General features: G+C 34.6%; 1 pseudogene; it reads right to left on the bottom strand.

Moving 5' to 3' along the window:
- Positions 1-6,707: 6,707 nt before the first annotated feature.
- Positions 6,708-15,605, bottom strand: LOC107564972 (transforming growth factor-beta receptor-associated protein 1-like; annotated as a pseudogene).
- Positions 15,606-15,618: the final 13 nt, after the last annotated feature.

Here is a 15,618-nt window from a genome sequence, read left to right as displayed (position 1 = left end):
TCTCAATCTCCATCTATCTTAATGTGAGATAAGTGGCTGACAGTCAACTTCATGCCAAGTGCTCATTATTGTGAATATGCGAGAGCTATTTTTGATATTCCTAAACTGTGACAGGTTACTACAGGTTGAAACCTATGCATACTTGCAAAGACATATTCTAACATTAATATGCTTGGCTTGGAAATTGAAGTGCAGTTTTTTTTTTGCCACTAATAAATCACAATAGTGTTTCTGACATTTATATAGAGACCTTGCTTTTGCTTAAGGTCACATCTCTCCGCAGGCAACAAACTCTTTAGAGTAGCGCAGTTCAATTAAAACACACTCACCCACTGTGCTTAATTAAAACCAGCTTGATGTATTGGAGATGATGAGGAAAATTATTATGAGAGATCCACGTTTTGGACAATATTCAATATGAACAGCTATGGATACAATTGCTTCTGCATAAACACAAAAACTAGTTTTTTAAGTTTAAAATAGTAAAATTATTTAAAAAATTGTGAAATAATTTAAAATGGCAAAATCCTTTGATTTTCTCATCAGTCATAACATAAAATAAATGGTCATTCTTTACATTTAGAGGGTGCCGGATGTGATATGTTGTGCAAGGGTTCAACAGGTGTCTTCATGGGAACTTTATGAAAATTGATGACACGTGTAATTTTACTGTGCAACTGTGATTGGTGGTCTCATAATTTCTCAGCATGTGTAGCTGGGAATTGCATAGTTTCTCTCCCACCAAGCTACGTTTTGTTTGGGTGTGTTCATTTGAATTTCTAATTACTGCATGGCTGATGCTGTTTCTTAAGTGTATGTCAAGGAATGTTTAGTCTTTAATCAACAGTGTTATATTTCAAATGAATCCACAGAGTTGCTGTAAAAGAGGTTACGAGTAAATTTTGTTGGTCAGAACATACTTTTCTCATGAAGAGTGCAGACTTTATTAAAAAATCTAATTGGATGTCATCATCATAATAGTGCTTTATTGTCTGAACTATCAGAAATTTGTTTTGCACCAGATTTTGCTTTTTAGGTACTGATCTTAATCGCAAAAGAAAATTTGCTGTCCCATTGATTGTTCTGCATGAACAAGTAATGTGCTTTTTTCTTTTCTTTTCTTTTCTTTTAACAATTTGTACTTGTGCCAAAATGAACTCCCTCTTTAAAGGCATGGAAATGTGCTTAACTCTTTTTTTTATGTTGTTGTTGTTGTTGCACGACGCAGCAATTCATTTGACCAACTTGAAAATGAACATTTCATGTGACCAACATGAAAATGAATGAAACCTGCATGGAAAAGTTTTCATTCACATATGAAATTTCCGAATTTGCAGATTGGAATGACTGGATTTTACACATTAAATTTCACATGAGCAGTGTTTCGTTTCAAGTATCAAAACTAAATTGCAACAAATATAATGCCTGAATAAAAATTTTCCTTAGGTCCTATTCTACATATCATTACTTTACTTTATTAACAAGTACTTTGTGCTCAACCACTTTCATCAGCCATGCTGAATTTAAGATGTCATACATAAAATAAATTCAATGACATATAAATAGGACAATCATATAGAATTATGGGTATGGGTAAATGATAGTGGTTTTAACCACCCTCAATGGTTAAAAAGGACTTTTAACTGTAGCAGAGAGTTTGAGGTATATAACGCACCAAAAGCAAGGATAACAATGCCATAATGTGAACTTCCATGAGTCAGCAAAAGCAATTACTTTCCTTCTCTGAAGCAGGGATGCAGTAGGGTAAGGAAAACTTTAAATGTGTATTACACTCGGGTCCTCAAGTTCAAAACCAAGTCAAGGGAACCACCCTTGAGTAAAAACTCAGTTTAGTGCCAGCATGACAATATTGTTTTACTATTCCAAGATCTGTAAATGTCCATATTTATTTCATGGCTTGTTATATCATTTAAACTCGATATCTTAATTTTCCCTTAATTAACACATTTGAGCCAAGAGTTTTCTATGGACATCGACCAATCTCACAGAGTTATTAGTACTTACAGTCCCGCTCGTTATGTTAATAACCCGTAAGTAGAAGATAAACAGGTTTCCAAGGATGGTGGTGTGTTCATGAATCTATATTTATTCTCAAAAACATCTGCATGCAAAAGGCCCCATTTACTACAAGTTTCAAAGCCAATTCACCTTGCCAGCTTGCATAGCTCTCCTGCATACTAAACTAATTTAATTTTAGCCCTTAAATAGCACTCTGGTGACAAATTGGAAGGCAGCTGAAGTTTGACATTGCCATTGTTACATGTTAATTAGACTGATTGCATGGCCATCAAACATGCTACCAATGAGCACTCAGTCCATTGTGTGAGGGTACGACGGCTAGACAAAGCAGAGAAAACGTGTGCTGGGAATGAACAAATCCCATATGCCCTGCTGTGGGATTATTCTACACGCCACACTACAGGCCATGTCTGGGAGCCAGGATGCATGGTAGGAGCCTGTGGTCTTTGCCTCTCCCCCAGTGTCTCCAGTGGTCTACGCTGTGACTATCCCCTGGTGGCCTGGCTCCAAAACCGAAGGTAAAGAAAGCTATGGAAATGACAGCGTTGCTTATAGGGGTTGAAAAATAGATATGTTTTGATCATCCTTTGAGGTATTTATTCTCGGGTTTACTCAATATAGCATTAGCCTCTTCAAGGAAACTGCAAATTAGGGATGGTTCTATCTTTGTTTCTTTGGTACCTTACCATTATTGCTATCCAAAGGTTGCAAATTAAGATTCTCCTTGTGTCTCAGTAACCACCGAGGCCAGAAAAATGCGTCATAAAGAATATTTTGCAATCATTTGTGGCTTATTTGATAAAAGTGGCTGAGATGCACTTCCTTCAATTCCCATGGTTGTATTTAAGCAGCTACCTGACGCTCACAGTGTGATGTCTTTTTGTTCAGATGCCCAACAGATGCCACAGGATTATTGCATGTTGACATCACCGGCACCAACAGCTGACTGAGCATCTTTGTGTTTTTCTTAAAGAGATAGTTCACCTAGAACACAAAAGTAGATGTTTTTAAAGAATCGTTACACAAGGGTTCAAAGTGTTGAGGAGCTTTGTGGCTCCAAAATGGAAGGAAAAATTTGTGCCTTGAATTGTGTTGACTCGCGAATTGCAAATCTTCTGAATTCTGAATAATTTGCATGAGAAACTTAAATTAGACATTTTTAATTTTAAATTCTGAAATGTAAAATGGGTAATTCTTACTTTTGCCTAAATGTATGTCTAATATGTGTCCATTAAAAATATTGCATCAACATCATTGATGATAATATTTTTTTATGACTTTCTGTATTTCAACATACATTTTTGGGAACAATATTAGGGTATAATGATACAACATATAGTTTTATTATTATTTTTTTTTTAATGACCTATGTGGCGGTCAGTGATACAAGTTTTACTATACACATGTAATGTTACATACAATCTCTACTCATATAGTATCATCATAGGTTGAGATGGTAAAAATAATCTAATGTTTACTCTAAAGTCTGTCACATGACACATTTTGCTTAGTCTTAAATCATAAAATGGCAGCACTTCATTTATATCCCCATTAAATTCAGCCATAAGTATACACAAAGTATAAAACCGATTCCATTTGGAAAAAAAGGGTATGTTTCCAATTAATTTCTAAATTAAAATGTTTTGACGTAAACACAGGCATTTTAGATGTCTGCCTTTATATTTAGAAGCACGAGATGAATGTATTTTTTGTTTTTACTCTTTTCCTCTGTCTGTGGTGTAGATATTTATGAAGATGACTGGTTCTCTACCACGATTTGTTCTGTAACTGTTGATTTTTGCATCCATCCTGTTTCCTCATGTGTAAAATGACCATCTGTGCAGAAGCCTTTAAAGATCCTGGGCTACTCTCCAGGGGACATGCTGACTGGCCATAAGTATCTGCACCAGATTGCTTTATTATTTGAGTATTGGTGAGCATAAATAACACCCGAAATGTCAAGTGAAGCTAGTTTAAATCAAACCTTCTAAAAATCCTGCAATACTGCAAGCTTGTGGGTTTGTAGTCTCCTTAGTCCTGAAATGTCAAAACACTGAAGGTCCCAAGAGGCATCTATCAAAGAAGGGAGGGATCCTAAAGTAAACTCAGAGTCCACCCAAATGACCATTGGCCCGGCCCTGTACATAAGCAAACGGCTTAAACAGGGGGCAGAATGAGTCACAGTCAGTGTGGTCAACACATAAGTGCAAATATTATACCATCTTTGCTGAACATGGACCCATATGGACGTACTTTATGCGCAATCACTTTTTTTTTTTTTGCCCTAATGAACAATTGCACAATAAAGTATGTGTGCATTATTTGCAGCATACTTCACACATAGCAAATGCAAAGTAAGGGTGATTCATACACAACAGATGCCTATTTATTAACCTCTTTATTTCTGGGACCATAAAGCAAACAAATCTCATTCTCACTACTGGAATGTTTATTAAAAATGGAATATATATTTATATATTCTGATAAAACTGATATGCTAGAATTTGATTAGAATCTCCATTAAATCCAAAAAACGTATAATAATAACGGCGCTCTACCAATACTTAGTATGCATAGATCAGTAAAAATCATAACTACTTCAAAAGAAAAAAGCAGGATCTGCACTCACTGATTAACTTAATGAATGTTTATATATAGATTTTTTTTATATAAAAATCTAAAAAACATTGTTTAAGTTTATAGTGAATGCAGATCCTGCTTTTTTTCATTTGAGATAGAATCTCCACTTAAATGTAACATTTCTGAATGCATTGGGGCAATAAGAATTTGGAAAATAATGTAATTTTATTTATTTATTTTCACCATTTTTATATATTTATTAATCTTTTTTTTTTTTTTTCATTTGAGATAGAATCTCCACTTAAATGTAACATTTCTGAATGCATTTGGGGCAATAAGAATTTGGAAAATAATGTAATTTTATTTATTTATTTTCACCATTTTTATATATTTATTAATCTTTTTTTTTTATTTCATTTTTGACGTGAACGTGTTTATATAAGATTTGCCAGTAAGTGCATAACAAAAATGCACTCCAATTGCTCTCAAAATGCTTTTAGCTAATTTGGCTTATGAATACAGCTTATGAATACCATATAGATATTAGATATGTACATACAAATAGATAGTTTGGCACCTCAATCTTTATTTGTTAAAGCTTTTTTTTAAATGTCGCCTTATTTGTAAACAATCCAGTTAGTGCAATACAACAAGAGTATAGCAAGAGATTTATTTATACCAGGAATGGAAGACTTTATGCAACAGTGATTCACTTTGGCATATCACAGTCTGTTTGGTATATATTCAGATTCACGTGGATAACAAATTTTAGGCGTTTTGTGATTTATTTTTTCATGTCCACAAACGAAACAGTCTGGTCTGAGAATTTGTCCACATAAGGTGGCTTGTCTGGAGAGCACCATGTCCTGAAGTGGTGTACAGCTTGGGTTTGTCAGGCTGCCAGTTCCTCACCATGCTTGGGCTAGAAGCAGACAGCACTGAGCCAACCCAGTCCAGTGGGTGTAAAAAGGATGTCGACTTGTTTATGATATAGTTTGTTCTCTGGCACCCATGTCGAGGCCCATAGTATGCAAAGGCCATTTCAGCCAAGTCAGAAGACATACAGCCTCAATGAATGTATATGAAGCATGAATGAACATGGTTGAAAAGAATAGTTTATTATTATTTATATTGGCATGCCTAGACTTTGGCTAATACTTGAATTGTATGTGTTATTTGCAGAGAAAGTACAATATATTGCAATGCTGCAAAAGAGAAAAATACTGTAAAATAATGCAAAATATGCAAAATATATTAATACTTATTCAGCAAGGTTGCATTAAATCGATCAAAAGTGACAGTAAATAAATTTATAATGTTAAATTATTTTTATTTATTTAAATAAATGCTGTTTATCTATTCAAAGAATCCTGAAAAATGTATCATGTTTTCCACAGAAATAGTAAGCAACATTAATAATAATGAGCAAATCGGCATATTAGAATGATTTCTGAATGATTCACTGACACTGAAGTTTAAAGAAATGGATGCTGAAAATTCAGCTTTGCTATCACATGAGAACATTTTTAAATTGATTAAAATAGAACAATTTTAAATTGTAATAATATTTCACAACATTCCAAAAGTTTCTGTCATTTTTGATCAAATAAGACAAGAAATAAGAAACAAATTTCTTGGAATTCTGAGGAAGAAAACTGTGAGATATAAACAAAGAAAAGAAAAATATGAGAGATAAGCTCAGAAATCTGACCTGTTTTATTTTTCCTCACAATTCTGAGTCTACATCTCAGATTATAATATACTACTACTACTACTACTACTATTATTATTATTATTATTATTTATTTTTTATATTCTTATTCACATGGTAATCTGTCCAGTATCATCCCAGCTATATTGCTGTGTAGTATAAGTGCAGTTGTTGTGAGTTTCCCGCTTGTGTTTGTGGCCTGCTTTGTTGGTGTCTTAGAATGTGTCATCTATTCTCAGCAATTTGTGCTTTTAATTGCCTTATTGTCCAAGTAATTACTGCCTGTATTGTAGGCAACCTAGTGAAACAGCATCTGCTAAGAGTATAAATGTAAAGTGAAAATGTGAATAGCTGTGAATAATAGTGTCTTTGTTGTTCAGTGACCGCTTTCTCCACCATGACAGGATATGTGTGTCAGCTCTCCCGTTGGCCTGCGCAGGAAAGTCCTGTAAGACGTTTCAGGCATGAATGGCAAATACATCCTCTGTCAACTCGGATTTTTTCATGCGTTGCTTCAATCTGGGAGCATGAAGAATAACATTAGCATTGCTGTTTGGGTTTATTGAATATTTGAGATCCTTTTTTTTTTTGCATGTAAAGGGCTTCATTTATAGTACATCTCACCAAGACGTGCTTGTGTCTTAGAGTTTCCACCTTGGCTAGGCTCATCTCCAGACCTCTCATTCTTTTGTCGTGCACCGTTCCTCTCAAGTGATTCACACAGGAACCGCAGCACCAGTTTCAGAGACCAGGAGTCTGGCAGCACCCTCAAAACACTGACTAAATCAAAAGACGCTGCAGTTTTGTTCAGCAGATTCACTGCTGCAATTACAGGATGACTGAGGTAGATTTGAGTCAGGTTGAGAAACATTCCCTCCGTGAACTTCCTGTCTCGTCCAGCAGAGGTCCACCAACAGTAGCTTTCAGCAGCATGCTGATCTTTTTCTTCATGGACCAAAACCTGCAGGGCCTTTTTGTGTTTACCAGACTTCCCGAGCAAAACTGCTTTCTCCACATGAAGAAACGAGGGTGGTATTTGTTCTGTGGCAATAAAGGGTATAGCGGTTTGTTTCATCCATGAACACTTGCAACAGTAGCAAACACTTTTAAGTTTGAATTTCAGGTATATTGGTGTAATTAACCTATCAAAGTCTTTATCGGCATGTATTGTGCTCACCATATGTGGCATCGGCATTATAGAAAGAAGATTGCCAAAGTAATTGCTGTAGTTTATGTTTCATCTCTTACTTGCTTGTTTCATTGTTGTAGTCATTCTCGATTGACTGCAGTATCTGTTTGACATATGATGTGATGAGCATGGTATGACGCTTTTCCTCCTGTGAACAGACAATGTGCTTCTTTAATGAGACGTCCAGTCATGGAAAACTGTCAGTAAAGAGGTCATGTAATATATTATTACAGAAGTTCTTTAGTTTTTCTCAATCATTATACTCTATAAGACCAGCAAAAAAAAAAAAAAAAAATTGTTTTGCCTTTGAAAAACTCTCCATGTTGTATGAGAAGCAGTTTTACACACATTTTACTCTTATCGTTGGTTCTTCTGGGACCATATTACAAAAACATCCAATATAGAGTCATATCTGTTTAGTAGTCATGGTGATTTCTGTTTGAAACTTGTATAGGTCTTAATTTGAGACTTATCTTTCTGTAATACATGCCCTGAGACTTAGAAATAATAGCATTTATCCTGCTTTCTCCTTACTGCATCACTATGAATGTCCGGATGAAGTATCTGATTGTCCAGTTCTGATGTGTAAACGTGGACAGTCATGTGTTGATGCGGTGCCACAAAACTGCAGAAGTTCAGAACGAGTCATTTTTATAACTTAGTTTCACTAAAACATCTTAATGAAATTGTCTAAGTTTAAGTAGCAAAATTATTAACTGAAATAAAAGTACCCCCCCCCCCCCCCCAAAAAAAATAAAAAAATAAAATGAACAAAAATGTCAAAAGCACATAACAAATTGACTAAAATTTCAACTGAAATTAAAATAAAAACTATAAAATAAAAGCTAATTCAAAATATTAATAAAAACTATAAAAACGGCATATAAATAATACTAAAATAACACTGTTCTATATATGAAAGCTATTTTATATTTCAAAACATCAGTGTAAATGTGACTCCCGGTGGCCCCTTTAAAACAGTCATTAATTATAAATAGATAAGTCACCTTGCTGTGTAACTCATTGACTAAATATTCCAAGTACACAGTCATAGCAACTGAGTAGTTGGTGAGAATGTTAAGGACTTCTTCCTTACAAATGTAACATGGCTGCTTGTATGCGTCTTTGTAAAGATCAGTATTCCAGCCTATATTAAAATAAAGAGCATGTTTTAGAAAGAAACGCAATGCTTAAAATGCAATAAACTCTACTGTTCAAAACTTTAGTAGTGAGATTTTACACTTTTAAAACATTGTATTCATCAAAATGCATCATGGTTTCCATAAAAATATTGAATAGCACAACTGTTTTCAACATTGATAATAATAAATGTTCCTTGTTCACCAAATCAGCATATTAGAATGATTGAAGTAACTGAAGACTGAAGTAAAGATGCTCAAAATTCAGCTTTATCACAGGAATAAATAATATTTTAAAATGTATTAAAATTGACAATAATTTATTTTAAACTGTAATATTATTTCAAAATATTACTGCTTTTACTGTATTTTGATCAAATAGCCTAACTGCAGCCTTGGTGAGCATAAGACACTTCTTTCGAAGATATAAAAAAAAAATCTTACCAAACCAAGCTTTTGATGAATAGTATTATAGCAAGGTTGTGTCTAGATACATAATGGTGTTTCTTTTACTGCAAAGCTAGACTTAATGAAACCTGTATAACTCTGACCTCTGCTGTTGATAAACAGGATATGACAGTTAAAATGCTTGCCTCTGAAGACCACTCTGAAGAACCCAGTCAACAAATTTCCAGATGAGGGGTTTATGTTCCAGATTTGAGAGGGTGTTAACTATGTGCTGGAATATGCTGATGTGTGAGGGGTCCTCGCTCTGGTCCTCCACAATTTTAACTCAGTTCTAAAAAAAAAGAAAGAAAGAAATTTCCTTTCCTTTCTGATTCATCTTTAGTCATTGCTCTGTGGATCTTTCAAAGATTCAAAGATACCTGAATTGCATTGAAATGCTGGCCTTGACTTTGATAGAGCAATCCAAGTGTGAAAACCCTGAAATGGCAGTAAATTAGTTTGGCTTCTCACTAGAAAATAACCTGTAAACGCTGAAGTAGCCTTAAATGATGAGCACAAACCTTTTGTGCTGTTCCAAGTCAGGCACACACATTTGGAGGTTACAGTTATTCTGCGACGACACAAGTTGCTCCAGTTTTCCATATTCACCTTGTTCCAAATACAGCTTAAAAAGTGCTGAGTCGATGTCCTGAGGACACATTTGGCCCTGTCCTGTTAGCCTGACTTCTCACAAGAAGTCATCCAAAAAGATTAGGTATTGTTGAAATGTCGGCCAGTCGTCTTGACTTAATGTCCACAAGTCCTTGGCATTGCTGACTGCTGTTGTCTGAGGTGCAAAGTCTTCACTCATAACAGGCATAGCTGGATGAAGGCTAATGATTTCCCTTGGGTCTAGTTCACCTTTACTGGAAAATAAAAGATTATACTGAAAAGGTGTTGGATTTTGAAACAATTTTCACACAGAAAATTGCTAGTAAATTTCACTAATTGAAGCATTACTTACATAAAAAGCTCTTTTGCATCCACAAATGCCTCTCTGTAAAACTTTATCATTCCAGATGTACAGATGACATTTTTATGTAGATCCTAAAAGTAAAGTGATGAGTGGCATAAATAACGATAAATGTGATGCAATTGCTTAAATATATTAGTTTAGCCATTTATTTGATCATAATCATGCATCATCAGTTTCCATTCCAATTCTGAAGTTAGATAGATAGATAGATAGATAGATAGATAGATAGATAGATAGATAGATAGATAGAAGCTATTTAACTTAGCACTTAGCACATTTAGCTTATTTGATGTGAGCTCATATATTCAGTCTCTGTGTGTCTCTGTGATCTTTGTTTAATACTACTGTAAGATGATTTTCATCTTGCTGGAATGACATCTGTGCATCTGGTGCAAGTGCTTATATGAATGACCTTGCTCAGTGTGTCTAAGACGCTCGGCTCAGCCACACTGACCTCGTGGCTCCATTAAACATAGTTTCTGTGTTTTAAGATTATTCTCATATGACTCTGTCTTTCAGCAAGATACACCTACTCATCAAATACAATCCACGTGTTAATATATGAATGGATGATTTAATGAGGTATTATTGACACCAAGGGGTCAAAGATTGGCTGGTTAACATCATTCATAACACAGTGCTGGTAGACGCCATAACTACATATATTTACACTGGCTTAATGGATTACTGGCTTAATACATTTTTCTAATATATTAAAAAAAGATAAGACAATAATCCCCTTTGTTTAGTAATTTATCACTAGTCTTACTTTATATGAATCTTTTGGCAGGAGATCTTGAAGTCTGTCCAGCAGCATCAGGGCTTCATCAACTCTCTGTCTCTTAACCAATCTCTTTGTCAGCAACAACAAAAACACTTTCTATAGCAAAGAAAGAGAAAGGAAATAGCTAGAAATGTGCCTTTAAATAAGTACATAATTAAAGTATGAGAAGATATTATTATTAGTGTCATGGCATCAATCGACGATTGCAACGAGCTCAAATTGCATACTCAAATTTGAATGTTTTGAAGTTGCTATGAAATTGTATTCACAACCCATTTTACTTCTATAATGTGGCATATTTTGTGTGAAACAAAGTATATTTACAGTTGTTGATTTTAAAAAATGTAGCAGAATTTGTAAAGATGTACTGATACAGAACTTGAATTTGTAAAGATACAATATACAAGCAATTAAGAACATTAATAGTGCCTCTGAATTTACTATGACTTCTGATGAACGATTTATAAAGATTGATGTTAGATGGTAAAACGAACCTTCTGTTGAGACGAGAGATTTGGCACTTTGTAAAGGGACAGTTTGCTTCAGCTGCTGGTCCAGAATGCTGTAGATATGAACAGTCTGATTTTGTAGAGCTAGCACATATGGGAACTGAACTGCAGCATCCACCACTCCATCAGGCCACTGTACAGGAGGATGGTGGGAAGTGCCATTCTTCATCACAAACATGCCTGCGTATCATATAGACTACTTTATAGACTATTTATTTACTGACAACTTTATAGTGGAGTTTTCAGTTATGTGTCAGTTAAGTATAAGTTATTTATCGTAAAATTCCAATTAAATAATTGAAAATTAAAAAAGGGTAATTAAAAAGAAATAAAAATATAATTAAATTAGGCAATAATTGAAATACCGCTATACAACTGCTGAAATAATATATTAAAAATAAATTAAGGTGCATAATACTGTAATTTCATTTGGTCTTGGAAAATTTTTAATTCTTTTTAGATCTCTGAAACCTTTGAGGAGACATATGAGATTAAGGTATCTTGCAAAATCAATAAAAGTTCATTTGTTTGCCATAATTTTTTCTCTATGGGGACTTGAGTATATTATCAGTTACAATTATTGTGAGTACATTAAATTAAACAATGTCTTTTTATGCATGCACTTATAAAGGCCTTAAAGTGCTTGAACCCCAGTAAAACCTTAAGTGTATTTTTTTACCCCTTACAGAAAATCCACATCCGCACTTCAAGTGCAATCACATGTTAAAATCACATGTGAAATACGCGAAACTGCATGTTTTATATGCGTTTCATGTGTTTTACATGAGTTTCACATTTGTTTCACATGTGATTTTAACATGTGATTGCACATGTGAAGTTCATGCACTGGCAGATTTTTCAGATTTACCTTGTTTATCACTTAAAGCTTAAAAAGTCTTAATTTTATAATTATAAAAATTCTTACCCAAACATACAGGCCCATTTCAAATGAATTCTCCTTTTCCACATTTGTTGGCAATGATATTTTGCTTTCCCAGGTTATGTGGGAAAAGATAGAGGGTGGTTTGGCTCTGATAATCATGGAGAAAATATCTGTCACAAATGGCCACACACAGACACGTCCCATGCACAGCCAGAACCATAGGTTCCTGCGGCAGAGCCACCTGTCACACACACTCCCATCTGAATTGAAAATTAAAAAAGGGTAATTAAAAAGAAATAAAAATATAATTAAATTAGGCAATAATTGAAATACCGCTATACAACTGCTGAAATAATATATTAAAAATAAATTAAGGTGCATAATACTGTAATTTCATTTGGTCTTGGAAAATTTTTAATTCTTTTTAGATCTCTGAAACCTTTGAGGAGACATATGAGATTAAGGTATCTTGCAAAATCAATAAAAGTTCATTTGTTTGCCATAATTTTTTCTCTATGGGGACTTGAGTATATTATCAGTTACAATTATTGTGAGTACATTAAATTAAACAATGTCTTTTTATGCATGCACTTATAAAGGCCTTAAAGTGCTTGAACCCCAGTAAAACCTTAAGTGTATTTTTTTACCCCTTACAGAAAATCCACATCCGCACTTCAAGTGCAATCACATGTTAAAATCACATGTGAAATACGCGAAACTGCATGTTTTATATGCGTTTCATGTGTTTTACATGAGTTTCACATTTGTTTCACATGTGATTTTAACATGTGATTGCACATGTGAAGTTCATGCACTGGCAGATTTTTCAGATTTACCTTGTTTATCACTTAAAGCTTAAAAAGTCTTAATTTTATAATTATAAAAATTCTTACCCAAACATACAGGCCCATTTCAAATGAATTCTCCTTTTCCACATTTGTTGGCAATGATATTTTGCTTTCCCAGGTTATGTGGGAAAAGATAGAGGGTGGTTTGGCTCTGATAATCATGGAGAAAATATCTGTCACAAATGGCCACACACAGACACGTCCCATGCACAGCCAGAACCATAGGTTCCTGCGGCAGAGCCACCTGTCACACACACTCCCATCTGTCCACACACACCTTATAAATGCTCACTGTTTTCCTCTTGGTCGAAGCTGCAATGAGCTCGACGGAATCAGTCTGAACCGCTGACTCACTGACATAGAAGAGTGACATGGATTTTTTTCAGGGCTGGAATGAGTTTCAGGGAGAACATGTTAAGCACCGTGACCGAACAATCCCAGAGAACTAAGAGGTGATTCAGAACAGGGACCGCCGTCAGCTGGCTGATTGCTCCACTTCGGCCCATCTGTCTCTTCCCCACATCCCGCACTGAAAGGCTTTCTTCACTGCTCATGTTATTTACAGTGAGGTACTCAACGACTCCCTCTTTGGTCCCAATATAGAGGTTTTTACCAAAACACTCCAAACACTGAATGCTGAATTTGTCTTTGCCTTTCCCAGAGGGCATTTTTTGAAAGACTAGCACAGGGGTGAAGACTCATGATAATTTACTCTTAATTTAGGTCTCAAAAATACACCTAAAAATAAATGAGAAACATAGTAAACTGGCCAGAGAAGGAAAATAACCTTCATTAGCTCAAATATCTACATGCTGTAAAGCTAAATAAAATGAGTAAAAACGGTCTCACAGTGTTATGGACGTCTCTTTTTTACTCAAGTGTATTTTGGCCTTGCCATGTGACTCTCATCCTGAGAGGAAGTTGGTGTCAGCAGTTTTACTGCTTTTACTCTAGCTCTGAATGGATGGTTGATTGCACAATGCCAAATGTTCAAGAAAGACTAGAGACATAAAACCCTTAGTTAAACATTTCTTATTTACTCTAGAGATGTGCTTTTTGAAAGTGTATAAAAGGAAACTAAAACAGCGTGGTTGCTTCAGCAAATGCATTTTTATCTTACGTTTGCTTTTGCTCACATTATCAGTTGGGATTAGGGTAGGGTTTTGTTTAGGAGTATGTTAATTTCAAACGAAATAGAGCATTCAAGGAATAGATCACTCAAAAATGAAATTTTGCTGAAAATGTATTTACCACCAGACCATCCAAGATGTAGATGAGTTGGAGAACATTTGGAGAAAATTTGCATTACATCACTTGCTCACCAATGGATCCTCTGCAGTGAATGTGTGCTGTCAGAATGAGAGTCCAAACAGCTGACAAAAACATCACAATAATACACAAGTAATCCACACTACTGCGGTACATTATTTAATGCTTTGTGCAGCCAAACGTTGTGTGTTCGTAATAAAAAAATTAATCATTAAAGCATTCGATGGACTGGATTTATGTGGATTTAGACTCTCATTCTGATGGCACCCACGTTTGTTTATTTTCAGATTAATCAACTGAACTATTACAGTATAACAATATACATGTACGTTCTTAAAACTAAAGGTTCCAAAAAAGGTTTTTCACAACAATGCCACAGAACCACCATGTGGTTATGGCCGCCAGAAAGAACCTTTCAGTGAACAGTTCTTAAAAGAAGAACTGTTCTTTTTCCACTAAAAATAGGTGAAAATTTTGCATAGGAAAGGTTCCATGGATGTTAAAGTTTTCTTTATTTTTAAGAGTGTACTTCATTTTGAGTGTTTCCACATGACATTGCAGAGTTTACAAGTTGTAATTACAAGTTCTATGAGGATGTGAATGCATTTTACAAGTCAGAATCTTGTAATTACAGTAATTTTGTCTTGAAAAATACTCACTTTATTTCGCCAGCAAAACATAAACGGAAAATTACTGAGAGCACCTTTAAAAAATGAAATCGAAATGGGAGTATTGTGGCCTTTAGATCATGTTTGTTTTTGAGGTTTTATGCTAGTTTATATCACAACAAATTAGCCGTTTTCGCACATGTAAAATATACAGACTTTCTCTCTGATGCGCTTTTTGAATCTTGAAAGCTCCAGTTGCATAAATACATTTTTATTTTCTCTCACAAATTCTTTTTTTGTATTCCACATTTTAAATACTGGTTTGGAACAACATGAAGGTGAATACAGGTGAGTCACTTTTGAGTGAACTATAACTTAAATGAAATAATAGGTTTTCATATGTCTGATCTGATTCCTTCGCAAATGTACTGTATATGACTTACTTTTTACAAGCACAGCATTGGTAGGCAATTTGCTTCTCAAAACTTACCTGCAAATCATCGGAGAGTGTATGAATTACATAATACAAATTCATATAAATTTGCCACCAGTTCACCAAAACATAAAATTGTTATAAGTTGACATGAGAGTTAACACTGAAATTCTGTCATTGTTTACTCATCCTAACGTCATTC

This window comes from Sinocyclocheilus grahami, unplaced genomic scaffold, assembly GCF_001515645.1.
Source record: "Sinocyclocheilus grahami isolate Dianchi unplaced genomic scaffold, SAMN03320097.WGS_v1.1 scaffold972.1, whole genome shotgun sequence".
NCBI lineage: Eukaryota > Metazoa > Chordata > Actinopteri > Cypriniformes > Cyprinidae > Sinocyclocheilus > Sinocyclocheilus grahami.
This window is presented reverse-complemented; position numbering and strand designations above follow the sequence as displayed.